Raw genomic sequence first — 15,976 nt, forward strand, 5'->3', positions numbered from 1 at the left:
CCGCTCCCCTTGGCACGAACCACGCCTCCCGTATACCACGCCCCCTGGCTCAGACCCCGCCCCACAACGCGACCCTGATGAGGCCACGCCCCCCGGCACAGGCCACGCGCGTTCCTGTTCAGGCCCTGCCCCTCGCCCTTGCCCCGCTCAGTCTCCGCACAGCCCCCCCGCTCCACATGTCCCCCACCCCGTCATCACCTCTCGCTCAGGCCACGCCCATTCCCTGCTCAGGCCCCTCCCTTCGCTTCCCTCCCGCACAATCTCCGTACAGGCCACGCCCCCGTCCTACACAGGCCAAGCCCTCGCCCCAGGTCACGCCCCACTTCGTGCTCAGGCCCCGCCCCGTCAACACGCGTGGTCCCTGACCACGCCCCTCCGCTCAGACCACGCCCACTCGTCTCACAGGCCCCGCCCTCGGCTCAGCCTGGCCCCGCTCCCACCGCAGCCCCCCCCACCTCCTCCCATCCCCATCAGCCGCGTGGGGCTTCGGCCACGGGAGGAATAACCTTTGCTCGCATTCTAGCAGCGAGGAAAGAGGGAGAGGTGCTTCTCTCAGGGGATTTTGCCAAGGGCAAGGTCCAGCAGCCGTGTAAAGGCAGCCCTCGGTATCCATGCGGGCTGGGGGATGAGGGGAGTGAGAGAGGCCCTGCGGGGAAGGGCCTGGCGGTCCTGGTGGAGCAGGAGCTGGGCATGAGCCGGCAGTGTGCCCTCGCAGCCCAGAAGGCCAACCGTGTCCTGGGCTGCGTCAAAAGAAGCGTGGCCAGCAGGGCGAGGGAAGCGATTCTGCCCTTCTATTCCTCTCTTGTGAGACCTCATTGGAGATGATCTTTAAGGTGTCTTCCAACCTAAGCTGTTCTATAATGCTATGATTCTATGACTGTATGAGTGGAACACCTCCCTTGTGAAGATAGGCTGAGAGAGTTGGGGTTGTTCAGCTTGGAGAAGGCTCCAAGGAGATCTTATTGCAGCCTTTCAGTACCTAAAGGGGGCTTGTAAGGTTATATGTAAATGGCTTTAAATTGGAGTGGGGAAGACATTAGAACATTAGACGTTAGGGAGAAGTTCTTCATGGGGAAGGTGCTGAGACAGTGGAAGAGGTTGCCCAGGGAAGCTGTGGATGCCCCATCCCTGAAGGTGTTCAAGGATAGCTTGGATGAGGCCTTGGGTAGCCCGACCTAGTGGGTGATGTCCCTGCCCATGGCAGGAGGGTTGGAATGGCATGACCTTTATGGGTGCCTCCCAGCCAAACCATTCTATGATTCTATAAGAAAGATTAGAAAAAACTTTTCAGCAGGGCCTGCAGAAATAGGAGAAGTGGTAGTGGTTTTAAACTAAAAGAGGAGAGATTTAGATTAGTTGTTAGGAGGAATCTTTTTTCACTGAGGATGGTGAAGCACTGGAACAGGTTACCCAGAGAGGTGGTGGGTGCCCTATCCCTGGAAATATTCAAGGTCAGGTTGGACGGGGCAACCTGATCTAGTTGAAAATATCCCTGCTCACTGCAGGGGGGTTGGACTAGATGACAATCATGGTCCCTTCCAATCCAAATCATTTTATGATTCTTTGATTTTTGATATACGGTGAACAGATAAGATTATAGCAGTGTATAGCCAAGAGGTTTTGGAGCCCAGCAGTTTAAGCAACAAGGTTGCAGGGAGAGGCCATCACTATTGGTCCCATAGCAAATGTTCTCTCTCCTGATCAGCCCGGCTTGGTACCATCAGTTATCACCATAAGCATGTCAACACAGGTAATATAATATAGATGAACTGAGAACTGTTACAAATCAAAGAGAAAGCCTTAGTTGCCTATAAATAAAATGAAATATGGTGTTTCCCCCTACTCTATAGCAAATACTTATGTTTTACTCAAGAACACAAGCAGAACGAGGCAAAGTTTGAAGTTCCTTTTGAGGTGGGGAGAAGCAGTGGCCCTGCAAAGCCGCTACAGTGAGGAGCATTTGTGACTACACGGTGCAGTGAGGTACAGTCATGGTTTCTGTGCTTTTCATGGCCAGGCTGCTCACCTGGATTCCAGACACTTGCAGCAAATCATGCAGGAAGCAACTTCCTGATTCCCGCTTGCTGGCCCTTTCTCCCAGGGAGTGTCTGCCATATCTAAACTGTTCCCGACAGAAACCTACCTAACCTGTTTTAAACCTCTACCGATGAGCGCTTTCCCATTGCTCCCCAGGCAATCTCCTCCTGCAATTTTTATAGGTATGGCTGGAGACAATAAGCTAGATCCTTTAGTTTCAGCCCCATACCATTTCTTCTGTTTCTAGAGGATAGTGGTAAAAGATGTAATTCCCGAAGATATATAAAAAGATGCTGCAAAGCTGGAAAGTTCCATGCGTCTCCTCTGTCTTCCCTAGATCAAAAACCCATTAATTCTTTTGATCATTCCTCACAGGCCACTTCATACACACATTTTTCCTGTTCTCTCCTGAACTCCCTCCAGCTGATCTACATTTTTCTTGAAATCTAGTGTCCACTACTAGTCCCCCATTCACATTGTCAGTGCTAAATCGTTTGAGAGGGTTATACGATATACCAGGATTTACGCCTGTTTCTACGTGCCCCAAACATTTGTCTTTTTATTTGGTAAGGTATTTGGTAATCACATTGTTTCTGCACCTGCAGCTCAGGCTTTGTTCCAACTCAGAGGATTTTACAAATCACTGTTTAGCCAGTCTTTTCCCATCTCAGATTTGTACTGAAGATTAATATGTTTCATAAATACATTCTAAACCTTGGAGGCAGCAGGAGATCCCCAACTCTAAGCATCAGCATCAACTCCTTAAGTAGAGCTGATGCAGTTGTTTGTAGGCCTACGCTATCAGCTGCATCAGTGAAACAATTCAGTCTAACAAAAAACAAAGAGTGGGGGAGGGAAGGACAAAGATGGGTTTGTACTCTTTTTAATGTGGATAATTTCATTGATCTGATTTACAGAGCAACCCTGCAAAACCAGTTTCTTATATTTGAAGTTACCGATCATCTTATTAGTCAAGTTCGTCTGTTACTACCTTCCTGTCCTTCTTACACACTGGGATGATTTCCAGCTGTGCTTATAATACTGTTGAACTCCTCTGAGCTACTTTCCTTTTGGCCTCAATTTTTCTCTTCTCCCACCAATTCTGAAAGTAAGGTCTGTGTTGAGGCTGCTGACTTTGGTTTTCAGCTCTCCCTTCTTCTTTGCAAAAGCTTTGAGAAAATATTGCAATAGATGTTTTTCCCTTAGTTTAACAAAAATCATTATTTCTTTGGACTTTGCATTAACATTTAAAATTGTTTGGTGACAAGAGACTGTAAGGAGCCTGCAGATTGTGGAGGGATTCTGACATAGCTTGCTATGACTAGGGGTTGGAACAAGATGATCTTTTAAGGTCCCTTCCAACGCTAACTGTTCTATGATTCTGTGATACTGTGATCCTCAGCCTGCTTGCTTCATGTCTTCGCACCAGAAGCTTGCTTCTCTTGCCTTCTCTCCCTCTTCCATATTATCCCCTTCTCATATCGAGTCCCTTGTAACTCCCAGAAACCAAGGTAATTTATAAACCTATGGACTCTGACTCAACCATTTGTAAAGAATTGGGATTGCACAAGCTTCTGGGCCGTATGTATTTAAGACCTCTGTTGTGATATTATGCAGTGGCTTGGCAAGCACAAGCTTGCATGCAGTACTGAGAACCCTGTCTTCTCTCAGTGACTGAAACTTTATGCCAAGTTTGGCAGACTTACCCTGCTCATCTGTCCACAACTCTCAAGATTTCATCTGCTCTTTCAATGTCATCTATATTTCTTTAAAATACACCTGCTGGAACAAGGTAATGCATGTAAGTTGCATTACACATGTAAGTTGCTTACACATGCAGGAAATCAGGCTTTCAGAGCTGCAGAAGGACACCCGAAAACCGACTAGAGGGGCATCAAATAATGAGACAAACCTGGGGATATTTTGCTTGCATAAAATATCATTATGGTAGCTCCAACTACTCTTTTTTAAAGAGTTCTGTTTCGAGACCTCTCCTGTTTCCTTCTAGCTCATTGAGTTAAAAAAAAAAGAACAGAAAGCAAAGTCTCTAAGCCAGTTTACATTCCTGCCTATGAAAATAACAAGTAGACGGGTAGGTTTCAAAATAGCAAACACTAAGGCAATATCAGGGCTTTGATTTTAAATGGGAGGCTTACTGCAGGCTTGACTAAAGGCAAAGGTTAACCTGTCTCCCTAGTTAGTGTTGCCAATGCATGATTGCAAAAATTATTCTGTGGGAAAGCACTAGGATGATTTACAGTTTTTCCTTGTCCAATAGGAAGACAAGAAATGCCAGATCTGCTGCAAGTTCAGTTCTGTAAAGGAGATTCCCACTTGAAGCAGCTTTAGAAGCTCCCCCCCCAAAAAAAAAAATTAAAAAATTGCTGTTTCTTTTGAAATCTTGTTTTTTGGATTTGATGGTGCTTTTTTCTTCCCCATATCTCTCTGTTTACAGCTACTTAAAGATTACAGTATTTCATTTAAAGCCTTGTTTAGCCAGATTGCCTCAGTCTAAAATAACTTCAATTATTAGATGTCTCTGCCAATTTCTTTGGGACAGAGAAGTACACAAGTGCATGCACGCATGCACACACAAGCCATATCTTTTAAAATTCCTTAAATAAAAAAAAGGGCAGGCTTCTTTTTGCTAACTTCTCCTGTTCCACCTGGAGCCTCTGGCAGGATATGAAGAATCTATATAAGGATTTACAAGACCATTTGTATGTCCCTTAATTTGATAGAGCAGGTGTTCTGATAAAATCCTTCTAATCAATATTTATGTATTTCTTGAACACCAGTCTTTGTGGTAACATTTTTTATACTCATTTATAACTTTAGGGTACGTTTTGTTTATAAAGTGGAAATGAAGATTTTGTTCCATGACTACTTTTTACTTAAAATAATAATAAGGTAGCAGAAAAAGTGCAATATTATGTCAATTGCATAATGCTATATGAAGACAATTTTTTTAAGCACCACATAATAATTGTGTTGTACTCCAAAGGATGCAATAAGATTGCTAGCTTGCATCATTGCAAAAATTACTAAATAACACAAGAAAAACAGAGCATAAGAGTAGGCAGAGGTGTTGGGAAATAAGGTTGATTAACAATGCATGGATAATTCACTGCAGGATATGAAGAATTATGTGGGTGTGTATATAAGGGATAAAAAAAGGCAGGCATCTATGTACCTGCTACAGTTACTCAGAAATGCAAGACTGTGAGAACAGATGTTTCTGGCATGTTTCTTAGTGCCATGGTGTATCTTATCTTTAATTTATGCAGAATATTATTTTATAATCAAGAGGCAATAGGCTTCAAAAAGACACCCGATACAGGACTTAAGAATTTGTAATCAGTCAATCCATTTAGACTAGGACAAAGAAAAAGAGTAGCCTGCAATTAAAAGCTGCAGAGAATCCAACATAGTTACTTGCCACATGTGACAGTTCAGTAATGCTTTTTATTTATTTATTTATTTTTAAATAAAATATAACCTTGTTGAAAAAAAAATCATAGAATCATTTAGGTCAGAAAATACCCTTAAGATCACCGAGTCCAGCCCTTAACCTAGCACTGCCAAGCCCACCACTAAATTATGTCCCTAAGCACCGCATCTATGCATCTTTTAAATACCTCCAGGGATGGTGATTCAGTCACTTCCCTTGGCAGCCTGTTCCAGTGCTTAATAGCCCTTTTGGTGAAATGATTTTTCCTAATATCCAATCTAAACCTTCTCTGGGAGACTGTTTCCTCTTGTCCTATCACTTGCTGCTTGGGAGAAGAGACCAACACCTGCCTCACTATGACATTCTTTCAGGCAGTTGTAGAGAGCGATAAGGTCTCCCCTCAGCTTCTTTTTCTCCAAACAACTCCAGTTCCCTCAGCCGCTCCTCATAAGACTTGTGCTCCATATCCCTCCCAGCTTCCTTGCCCTTCTCTGGATACACTGCAGCACCTCAATGTCTTCCTCGTAGTGAGGGGCCCAAAACTGAACACAGTGTTCGAGATGCAGCCTCACCAGCTCTGCCCTGCCTCACAGGTCAGTAGTCATTTTGATGATGACAAATAAGGATTTGAAACTTTCTCCCATAGTTGCAGAGTAATAATTTAAAGGCAGCTAAGGAATTAAAAGTGAAAGGATTCAGAAAATGCAAACTAATCTATACTACAGAAGTTAAAACCTAGAATACAGATATGCTAAAAAGAAACCAGAGGTAAATGTTTTGCCCAGTGAATGGCAAATGTAGGAGATATTAGCAATGCAGAAGAATCAGATTGCATAGAAGGAAATAAAAATCTGTCTCCATTTGAATGTCTCACATAAAACAGTGCATTCCAGTTCAGCAACTTCACTACAATGAATAGACTGACAAATTGCAGACAGTTTTAAGAAATCATCCAGGAAATAATGAATTATCGAGTAGGAATGGAGATACCTTCCAGGAAAAATCCAAGTTCAAGGAATATATTATTAAGCCAAAGAATAGCTACAGGGTCATGATAAGGCTTTGAAAATATCTGAGGATGTAAGTTCTAGGGATGGAAGGTGAAGGACTTGGAGTACAAAAAGAGGTGCACACCTGAGTAAATGTGACTGACAGGGTGACCAGCACAACCCATTCCTCACAACAAGGGAGGTGTCAATAGGAGAATGAGACCTGTAATTTTCTGAGTGCCAATGTACATGTGTCAAACTGAGCATGTAAGTAGGTGGAACAAAGCATCAGAATGTTAACTGTGAGGAAGCCATACGTTGCAGCCAGAGTAGGCAGATGGCTAGTTGGGTCACCTGTTCTTTACTGTCTGCAGTCTTCAGTATTAAACCAAATGTAAAATTCTCTAGCCATCTTCCCCTCAATTACATTGTGAATATAACAACAGTCTAATAGCTCTTAAAATATCCTTTGTATCTTATTTAAGCAAGATCATTAGAAAGGGAAAATATCTATATACTCTAATTATAAAAAAGTGCTTGCATGCAAAACTCTACAGTTCCTCAATGTTATTCTCTGTACTCTACCAACTTTTGCTGCCCATAGAACATCTTGGGGGCCAGCCAAGGCCTGGCCCCACACCAAGATGCCTCTGCTCAGTGCATTTGAATGCTCTGTCAGTGTTCACGAGAAGTATCCACGAGTACTTTTCTTCTTTCCGATTGTAATACTGTCTGTTCATAGACGAGGAAGGGCTCTCAGATTGTCCGGTTTTACACATTGGCAAAACCATGACCACTCATTTTTATCACATTTAAAAATCACATCCAAACTACATAGGAATAACTGTTATCAAAACCCTTCCATCTGTCTTTGAGTTGATAATGTAGTTCATCTTTTGACCTCTGAAGACTTTCATTTTTCCCAGTACTATCTTGAACAGCTCGGCCATCTATCTGCTGCACAACTTTCCTTTGCAGTAAGGGTTAGAAAGGATGGTCCTTCACAGAACTCTGATCTTCATTCTGGAAACTATAGCAGCTCAGTGCAAAACATGCCTCCTGCCCCACATTCTGCAAGCGGAGCACATAGTTACTCCTTCTAGCCCCATGGCAGTTTTAAAACCTTCCCAGCATCATAACTTCCATGGAATCTACCCTCTCTCACTAATACTGCATCCTCATGAACTGTCAGAGACTGAAGAGAAAGGAGTTCCTGATAAGGGGAGAAGAAATGGTACAGTGGCGGAGCTTTTCACTCTCTTGCTCCTGTGAAAATAAGTGGGAGATGAGAGCACACCATTTAGCTTTTGCAGCTGCTCTTGCTCTATGCAGATGTTTTGTGTAAGAGAATTGCTGCAGACTTTTGAGGGTGAGAGCAGAATGCCGAACGTCCTGTGCTGTCAGCCACCATAGGCTGCAGAAGTATTTTTGTGCTGAAATGCAGGTGAGATGCAACACTTCAAAGCTGCTTCTACGTCTCTTGTGTAGCTACTCTTCAATAGCCCCTAACTGACCTTCTCACAAGATAGCTGCAATTGAATTAAAATCTGTCTGTAAAGTGGACAAAGGCAAGATGTCTTCCATCTTCCTCATAGGAAAGATCCTAACAGATCTCTAGTGTCTGTAGTGTTGGAATGGGGCACATTTTCCAAAATCTATTGCTCACGAATACATCTTATCAAGGAGGTTTTCTGATAATTGCTGCAAGAATGATCAACTATATTCTGAAAGCAGAAGTTTAGCTTTCAGACAACTGCCTTGCCTCAGGATTCAGTATAGAGTTGAGCAGTCAGCACATGTAGCATTTACTGTGAGGATGGGAAGAACAAAACCAGCGAATAAATGCAGAGACAGCAAATTCCCTTCATTTTATGTAGCTGGTCTACTCAGCAGCGTGCAGGGCCAGTAACTGAACTTTGAGAAATACCAAAGAACAAAATGGTCCTACGACATGAGGAATATCTGCAGTGTAGCATGCTTTGCCATACTCTTTGACAAGCCTGTATAGAGAGCCCTGCATTGGTTTGTGTCAGAACAGAGCCTCACCAACACAGAAAAAATGATCTCCCACTTTTTGGAATTTCTGGGATAGCATCAAGGTGTCGAACTGAGAATCAGTTACTTTAAGGCCTTCCTTTAATAACACCATCTTATTTGTCACCTACCAAAGCTAGCTTGACTCATATAAAATAATGAGTTGACTCTATTAACCATTTTCACTATGCTGCTGAACATGTGCTAAGGGTAAAAGGCCTCTATCTGTGCTTCTCCAACCTCCATCTGTAGCATCTCCTCTTTAGCAGGGTGCCTAAGACTGTCCTAGGTGGTTTGGATGATTTGTCTAACTCATTGTAGCATTTTAGTGTTCTCCAGCAAGGTATGGAACACAAAATATTTTACAAGTCTTTTTTGAAGGAAAAATCAACTTACAATGACAGTAGTACCACAACAGACTTCCAAGTCTGTTGTGTGCTGACTCTTGTCTGAACAAGGGCAAAAACTTGCACAAGAACAGCAACTGCCTGACGTGGGGAGGACTGCCTGATGGCAGATAACTACCTGACCATAAGGGAAGCATATTTTTAAAGGAGTTTACTCATTAATCACTTCCTGAACATTAGATAAGCACTTTCACAACATCAGTTACAGCCAGTCAAGAGAACCTCACTGCTGTACATAGTGCATTTAACTGCTCCTCTCAAAATGTCTTCAGCAGCAACCAAGGTGGTGCCTGAACCTACACTTGCAGCTCAGAATGGTGGACCAAGGAAAGATAAGAGGAAACAATAAGATAAAGCACACATTGGTGAAAACTGATGTGCTTTAGGTAGGTGAGTGGATTAGGTTGGGGGCAGGCAGCAGACAGGCAGAGACAAAAGATTGGGATCTGGGTAAGTGCATACTCAGGCAGGAAAGTAGAGCATCTGAAGTAAATAAACTGGTTCGTAAGAGAGGACTTAGAGAAGAAGGTTGTCAGTACATGGATCTGAGGATCTATTGAAGGAGAAGGAACGCACTAGGAAGGAAAAGACAGGCAGGAGAAGAAAGAAACCTCTTCTGACTCATTTTTATGTTCTGGAAAAAGGTGTTCTGGTAATATCTACCTATGCTGACAAGGAAATCGCAGTTGAGACCTCCCCTTCGAGTTCAATATTGATTTGCAAAGTATCTGCAATTGAAAACTTAGTGTGCTTATCACAATGCAGGCGATGGATTTGCCCACACAGAAACTCGAAGTTAATCGAAGGGAGAGATTTACTGACAAAACACGAGGCAAGTAACAAGCTGAGGTGTGGTAGCTCATTGCCCGGCACAGAAACTGTGTCTGAGCTCCCTCTAGTGAGTTGTGAAAGTTTTCTGTGCTCAAAGATCACTACCATCTGCCCTGTACCTATTGATTGAATGGCTAAATTCAAACCCAAAAACTTTAAAAACAAAAAAAACAGGCAAAGGATCTTTGTACTTAGAATAGTTTGAGTTCTAAGGGACCTTAAAGATCATCTAGTTGTCCTGTAACGGTTCATATCAATTCTGCTTCACAAAGCCAAGTTCTTCTTTTTAGAAGTTTCCAGAAAAGTTGAAAAGAACAAAAAAGAACAAATGTAGATTTAATGGTGGTAGAGACAAATTGGAACTAGACTGTTTCCAAAGCACTTGCGAAACAAAAGCAGTGGGTTTGTATAATTTCCTACTGCAGGTAACAAATATTTTCTCAAACACAGAAGGGGGTGTGGTAGAGAGCATCATGAATGAAAAACAATCAGAAATAAGGTTGGCATATATATCAGTTCACTTGGTATCTTATGGAATAAGCAAATGGGTGAATCCCTAACTTTTTAAGAAATTCATCCTGCTCAGTTTTCTACATGACGTATGAACTCTAAAACATGGCTACTGTAGTCCTAAGCAGAAGAGTGCACAATTCATTTAAGTGTCAGGGTTTGAGATCCTCCCCCAATTACATTGCCTTTGCAATCTTTAACAAAATGTTTAAAATTGTTCCATTTTTAAAGTCAAATTTTAAAAAAAAGACAACATTAAAAAAAATCTCATGAAACATGTGACTTGAGACGTATTTGTTCATCCTGATGGCATTTCTCTGCCTTTCAGTTTAATTATTTCCTGGAATGAGGAATGAAAGAGGCCTTTTTTTTTTTGGATGCAACGAGCTCAAGCTACAGAGGCTACAAAGTGTTGCCCGAGCTTTTTCACACAAGCACACACATCTACCTGTGGTTTTCCCCATGATGGGAGGCAAAAAGGAATACCTTTATCAAAACAACACTCAGCTATCTTGTGGTCATCATAGTTGTGTCCTTCAGCTCTGCTGCTATGAGGTTGTACACAAATGCTATTTCTGTAGCATACAGGATCCCTTGTCTTGGTTGTAACCTCTTGTCTAAACATTACTGCTACAGCAAGATGTGGACATCAGCATTACTGTTTTCTCACGTTGCTGTTCTCTGGCTTGCTATCATTTCTGCTATGCTCATGGGACTACATTTTGTTGCATTGTTTAGCCACAAATTAACTTCCATTCATGTATTCATCCTTTTTTGAGATTCCCGTGCCACAAAAAAAAATTCCCTGTCTCCTAAATATATGCCACTAACAACCTTTTACAATACTGCTCCATTCTGCGTACAGCAGAGTAGTTCCTTCACAGTTCCTGTCCTCACACTACCCTGCCTGGAGTTCATGTTTGGAGTTCTAAAATCCAGCTACACATTTAGGAGTGGGTATGACATCAGCCATAAAGTTAATCACAGCAGGGTGAGAGGTTGTTATCCCATCAGCTAAGGTTGAGTGAAAGCTGTAGAGCAAATTGTGTACCTAAATGAGGAAGAGAATGAAGAACTGGAGCTTTGCATTTGACATTACTGAGCAGCAATATTTCCCTTCCCACTGCATCAGGCCTGCCATAGGCTCATCAGCAGGAGGTTTGTTCACTTGTTTTTACAAAAGATCTCAGAAGGAGAGGAAGCACCCAAAGGCTGTGGTAGCAAAAAAGCACTGCCCTATCTCTCCACCTTCCAGTCTAGTTCACCCTTTGATCATGCACTAGTGTTTGGACGGTATTTTTCAAAGCAGTTGCTCTGTCCTATCCTACAAATTGCCAGCAGTGTGCCTAAGTGGCCAAAAAGGCCAACAGCATCCTAGCCTCTATCAGAAACAACATGGCCAGCAGGAGCAGGGAAGGGATTGTGTCCCTGTACTCAGCAATGGTGAGGCTGCACCTCGAATACTGTGTTTAGTTCTCGGCCTCTCACCACAAAAACATTATCGTCCTGGAGCTTGTCCAGAGAAGAGCAATGAAGCTGGTGGAGGGGCTGGAGAACAAGTCTTATGAGGAGCAGCTGAGGGAACCAGGATTATTTAGCCTGAAGAAAAGGAGGCTGAGGGGAGACCTTGTCACTGTCTACAACTGCCTGAAATGAGGTTGTAGTGAAGTGAGTGTTGGTCTGTTCTCCCAAGTAACAGGGATAGGATGAGAGGAAACGGCCTCAAGTGGCAGTGGAGGAGGTTCATACTAGACATCAGGAAAAATTTCTTCACTAAAAGCGTTATCGATCACTGGCAGAGGCTGCCCAGGGAGGTGGTTGAGTCACCATCCCTGGAGATATTTGAAAGACAGGTAGATGAGGTGGTCAGGGATAGGGTTTAGTGGTGGACAGCATGGTTGGACTTGATGATCTCGAAGATCTTTTCCAAACAAGTGACTCTATGATTCTATGAAACCCAGTGATAACAGAGGTTTCCAAGGAGAATAATATCCCCAGGATCCAAGGAGATAATATCTGTGCCCAGTCACCAGCTCTACATGCTGCATACAACATGCAAAATTTTCTAGGTTTGTTTTTGAGCTGAAATGACCAAAGCTTGAATGCATTGCAATATGTAACAAGAAATACAGCATGTGGAATGAAAGGTACCTTGCAAGTAATTTGGAGCACTGCGGTCAGATTCCATATCAGAGGAAGCACAAAATGCTGAAACCATTTGGCTTGTGGCTATGAAAAAAACCAAAGAGAGGCATAAAATCCAGTTAATGGCAGCACACCAGAGCCTTGTTAAAAAAAGAACATATCACTAAAACAAAGTAAGTGCTGATGTAGCACCACCAAAGGCTCTTTAATGGTTCTGGAGATGGAGTGCCCTCACATTTCATTATATACCTAGCAAGAGTACCTGGCACCACAGAAGAAAGGTTATTTTTAACAATCCCTCTCATATGTCTGTCTCATAATGGTTCCATACCCACAGTAAATATTAAAAGTTATGGTTGTCCTTCTTGCCCTTTAATTTTTTTTATACAACAGAGGAATTTGGCTTTTTATGAAAAATCCAATCTTTATATAAGAATGAATAAGAAGATCCAGTAGGTGAAGCTGAAACAGAAACTAGGACGTTTTGGCTTAAAAATAACTCATTAGAATTTAAGTGTGTAAGTCACCTGAAAACAGGCCATAGATGCTCATCAGAATTACCAGTTAAAAACAGATGCCAAACTTGCCTGTCTGGCTCAGAGAACATTACAAATAGCCTGTCATTCACTCCCAACCTTTAAGACATAAATTAATGATCACACGGTTGTGCACTGATATCAGATGAAGCAGAGAAATCACTAAGCACTTCTTAGATCTGAAGAACAGATTTGTGCTGTCACCAGCTATTACAGCCACATGATGTGGACTTGTTTTACTCTCATTAACACCATTTGGAACTAGATGATCTTTAAGGTCCCTTCCAACCCAAACCGTTCTATAATTCTGTAATTCCATCCTTCCCTGTAATTTTTATGTGACCGATTTGTAGCATACGCAGAGAGAAAGAAGGATATCTTTACTTCCAGCAGTTTTGTTTCAGCCGAAGACTCAGCATCACCGGACACTCCACATCTCTTCTGGCTCTTATTGATCCCGGGGCACAGGGTCCCCGGCGGGGAAGTGGTCTCAGGGCTGTCCAAGCCAGCAGATGGCACCGCTCTCTGCTGCCACCGCTGCCCCCTAAGGGTCTGCCCTGCCTACAGTTTGGTGTGTGCACCGCAGGGATGCGCTCTGCCCTGTTTAGGAGAGCTTTCTGTCCTCACGGCCAGGACTGCAGAGCTGCTGCTGGGGTGCAAGTAGGGAGGGAATAGGAAAACTCCAAATAAAGGCAAAGTGTGCAAAAAGTCATATTTTTGAAGCAGCAGCCTGAAAAGTACTTGCTGCACAGAGGTCAGCATTTGTTTTGAAATAGAAATCTGGATGCTTGTTTGGGTTCCAGGCGTCTGCTTATCCTCATTCTCAGACACCAGGGGTAGCTTTCTTTTTGTAGGAGTTAGCCATACTCTTTGCTCTCAAATCATCAGCCCACACGCATTCCTCATTCTCTCTCTTGAAGGGATAGCAGAGGAGAGGGAAGGAATGAAAGTGAAAACTGCCAAAAATAAGACTGAAGATGTACACACAACTAGACCAAACACTGTAAGAAGGAAGGCACTGTTGTATCCAGCCTCTTGCTTAAATAGAATTGTCTCTAGCTTTTCCTTCTGTCTTCCTTCAGTTTCAGAAAGCCACTGAGCTGTGCCCAGAGCTCACTCCCTCTGTCTCCATCCTCTGCCTGCACCCTCTTCTAATTTGCTTCCTCTTTGCATTCTCTCTGGTGCATCTGAAAGAGCTGCATTTCCAAATAGAACATGGACCACACAACCTTACATGGGTTACCTGCATTTTCCTGGCAGGAGGGAGAGGGCATCTCCTCAGTTTGATGTGGCAACAGATTACCAAGAAATCATTTTGATTCTGCACAAGTGCCCTTCAGAAACTGGAAGCACGAATTCTTGCTTGCAAGTAACTAAAATGTCCTCCTACATGCATGACATTTATCTTTCTCAGATAACATTTGAAGGATCTCCCAAGGACTTTGGGGTTAGAGTTTAATGCAAGACATCTTAATAACATCTTAATCTTTGCAATATCTGTTTTGCTGGCTAAGTGATTGATTTTAACACTATGGATAGAAGCAAGTAATATCTGTATACACTGTGACGGATAATAAATATTGACCCTCAAATATTCAAATACAATGAACAGGTGGTAAAAACAATCGAACAAATCTAGTGAAGATGAGGCTTTTTGTATTTAACTTGTAGTTTCTGATTCTTCAAGCTGCTTAAAGTATTTATTTCTCCATAGCCATGAGGGAAAGAAATTTTTGTGTTGAAAAATTTGGACTCTAATAAGAATATACACCTATTAGTTGAAACTACAAAAATACTGTTGGTTCTGGAATAAAATATGAAGAGTTGGAAATACAACACACATAGGAGGCCTTCAGCTCTGATTATCAGTGTCCTAGAAGCAAGTGATTGCATAAAAAGTCTGAAATCTCAACTAATATATTGTGTAATCACTTTGCAGCAGATAAGGATTCTGGACTGCAAAAAGGATATCCCTAAACGACCCTTACAAATAAGGCCCGCAAGCAGTTTCTCTCTCATTCAAATCCGAAAGCCATAGCTGCAGTGTTTTCAGTTCTATTCCCTCTCTTTCCTCTGGGCCCTTTTGCTTTCTCCCAAGCTGAGCTCTCTTCACTATTAAATACAACCGCCTCTCTCCCACACTCACACAGTTCCCTACGGCAGCCGGACAGAATGGCAGAGGACTCTGGTGGGCATAGATGGCACAAAGGTCTCTGTGGACTGTTTTGAAAGACATGCTTAGAAGGGAAAACAGCAGAAACAATTAGAGTAAGCAAGTTATTACAAACTTCGTCATTAATCACTGAGCAGCACCAGGAATGTTGCTCTGCAGATCTTACCACCCTAGAAATCTCCTGGGGGCAATTTGGGATTTTGTCCAAAATTCCACCAAACTTTTGGCCAAGCAGCAATAGCTTGGACCTGCATCCAAATCTCAAGCATAGTCAAAAAAAAAAGCTGCGCTATATCTTAAGTCCACTGGAATGTATAAATAGTAACAATTTCATTTTCCTTACCTACACCAGAGTTTCATGCTGGCTCAGCTGTCCAGGAAATTAGTCATGCATTGATGGAACTGGGGAGAATTCCCATTACAGGTGGAACCAAAAAAGTCATCCCCACAGCTGCAACCTTGAGTCCAAGGTCAGCTGGATTTGGCCCCACCCCAAAACCTGTTAGAAGTCAGAAAAATTACCAAGAAGCTTTAAGAGTAGTGATTGCTCCTCCCAGGACTGCCAAAGTGAGAGCAAGCAAGCAAGAATCAGTCACCTAGAGGAGATGGCAGGACGGGCGAGGAGCTAGCAAGAATTACTCAGATGATAACCTGTTTTTCTGTCTTCTGCTTACTTTTCAATAGGGACACTCATTCTGCACAGCGTAGCAGAACCAATTACACAACATAGGTTTCAAACGTCTAATTACAGTGGATGCTTCTGCCTCGGTATTGCTGGAGGGAAGCATTCATGCAATGAAGCCGTAGTATCTGTGACAACAACATCATGTGCTGTGCCGATCAAATACTAGTTCATGGCTAAA

The 15,976-nt window shown here is 42.7% G+C and overlaps 1 long non-coding RNA gene across 1 annotated transcript; it reads right to left on the reverse strand.

The window, feature by feature from the left end:
- Positions 1 to 3,145: 3,145 nt before the first annotated feature.
- On the reverse strand, positions 3,146 to 15,740 carry LOC128851733 (uncharacterized). Its single transcript, XR_008449143.1, has 3 exons — positions 15,457 to 15,740; positions 12,411 to 12,488; positions 3,146 to 3,819 (listed from the first exon to the last, which is right to left on the reverse strand). It is a non-coding gene; the product is annotated as an uncharacterized LOC128851733 (long non-coding RNA).
- Positions 15,741 to 15,976: the final 236 nt, after the last annotated feature.

The sequence above is a fragment of the Cuculus canorus genome, chromosome 3 (assembly GCF_017976375.1).
Source record: "Cuculus canorus isolate bCucCan1 chromosome 3, bCucCan1.pri, whole genome shotgun sequence".
Lineage (NCBI taxonomy): Eukaryota > Metazoa > Chordata > Aves > Cuculiformes > Cuculidae > Cuculus > Cuculus canorus.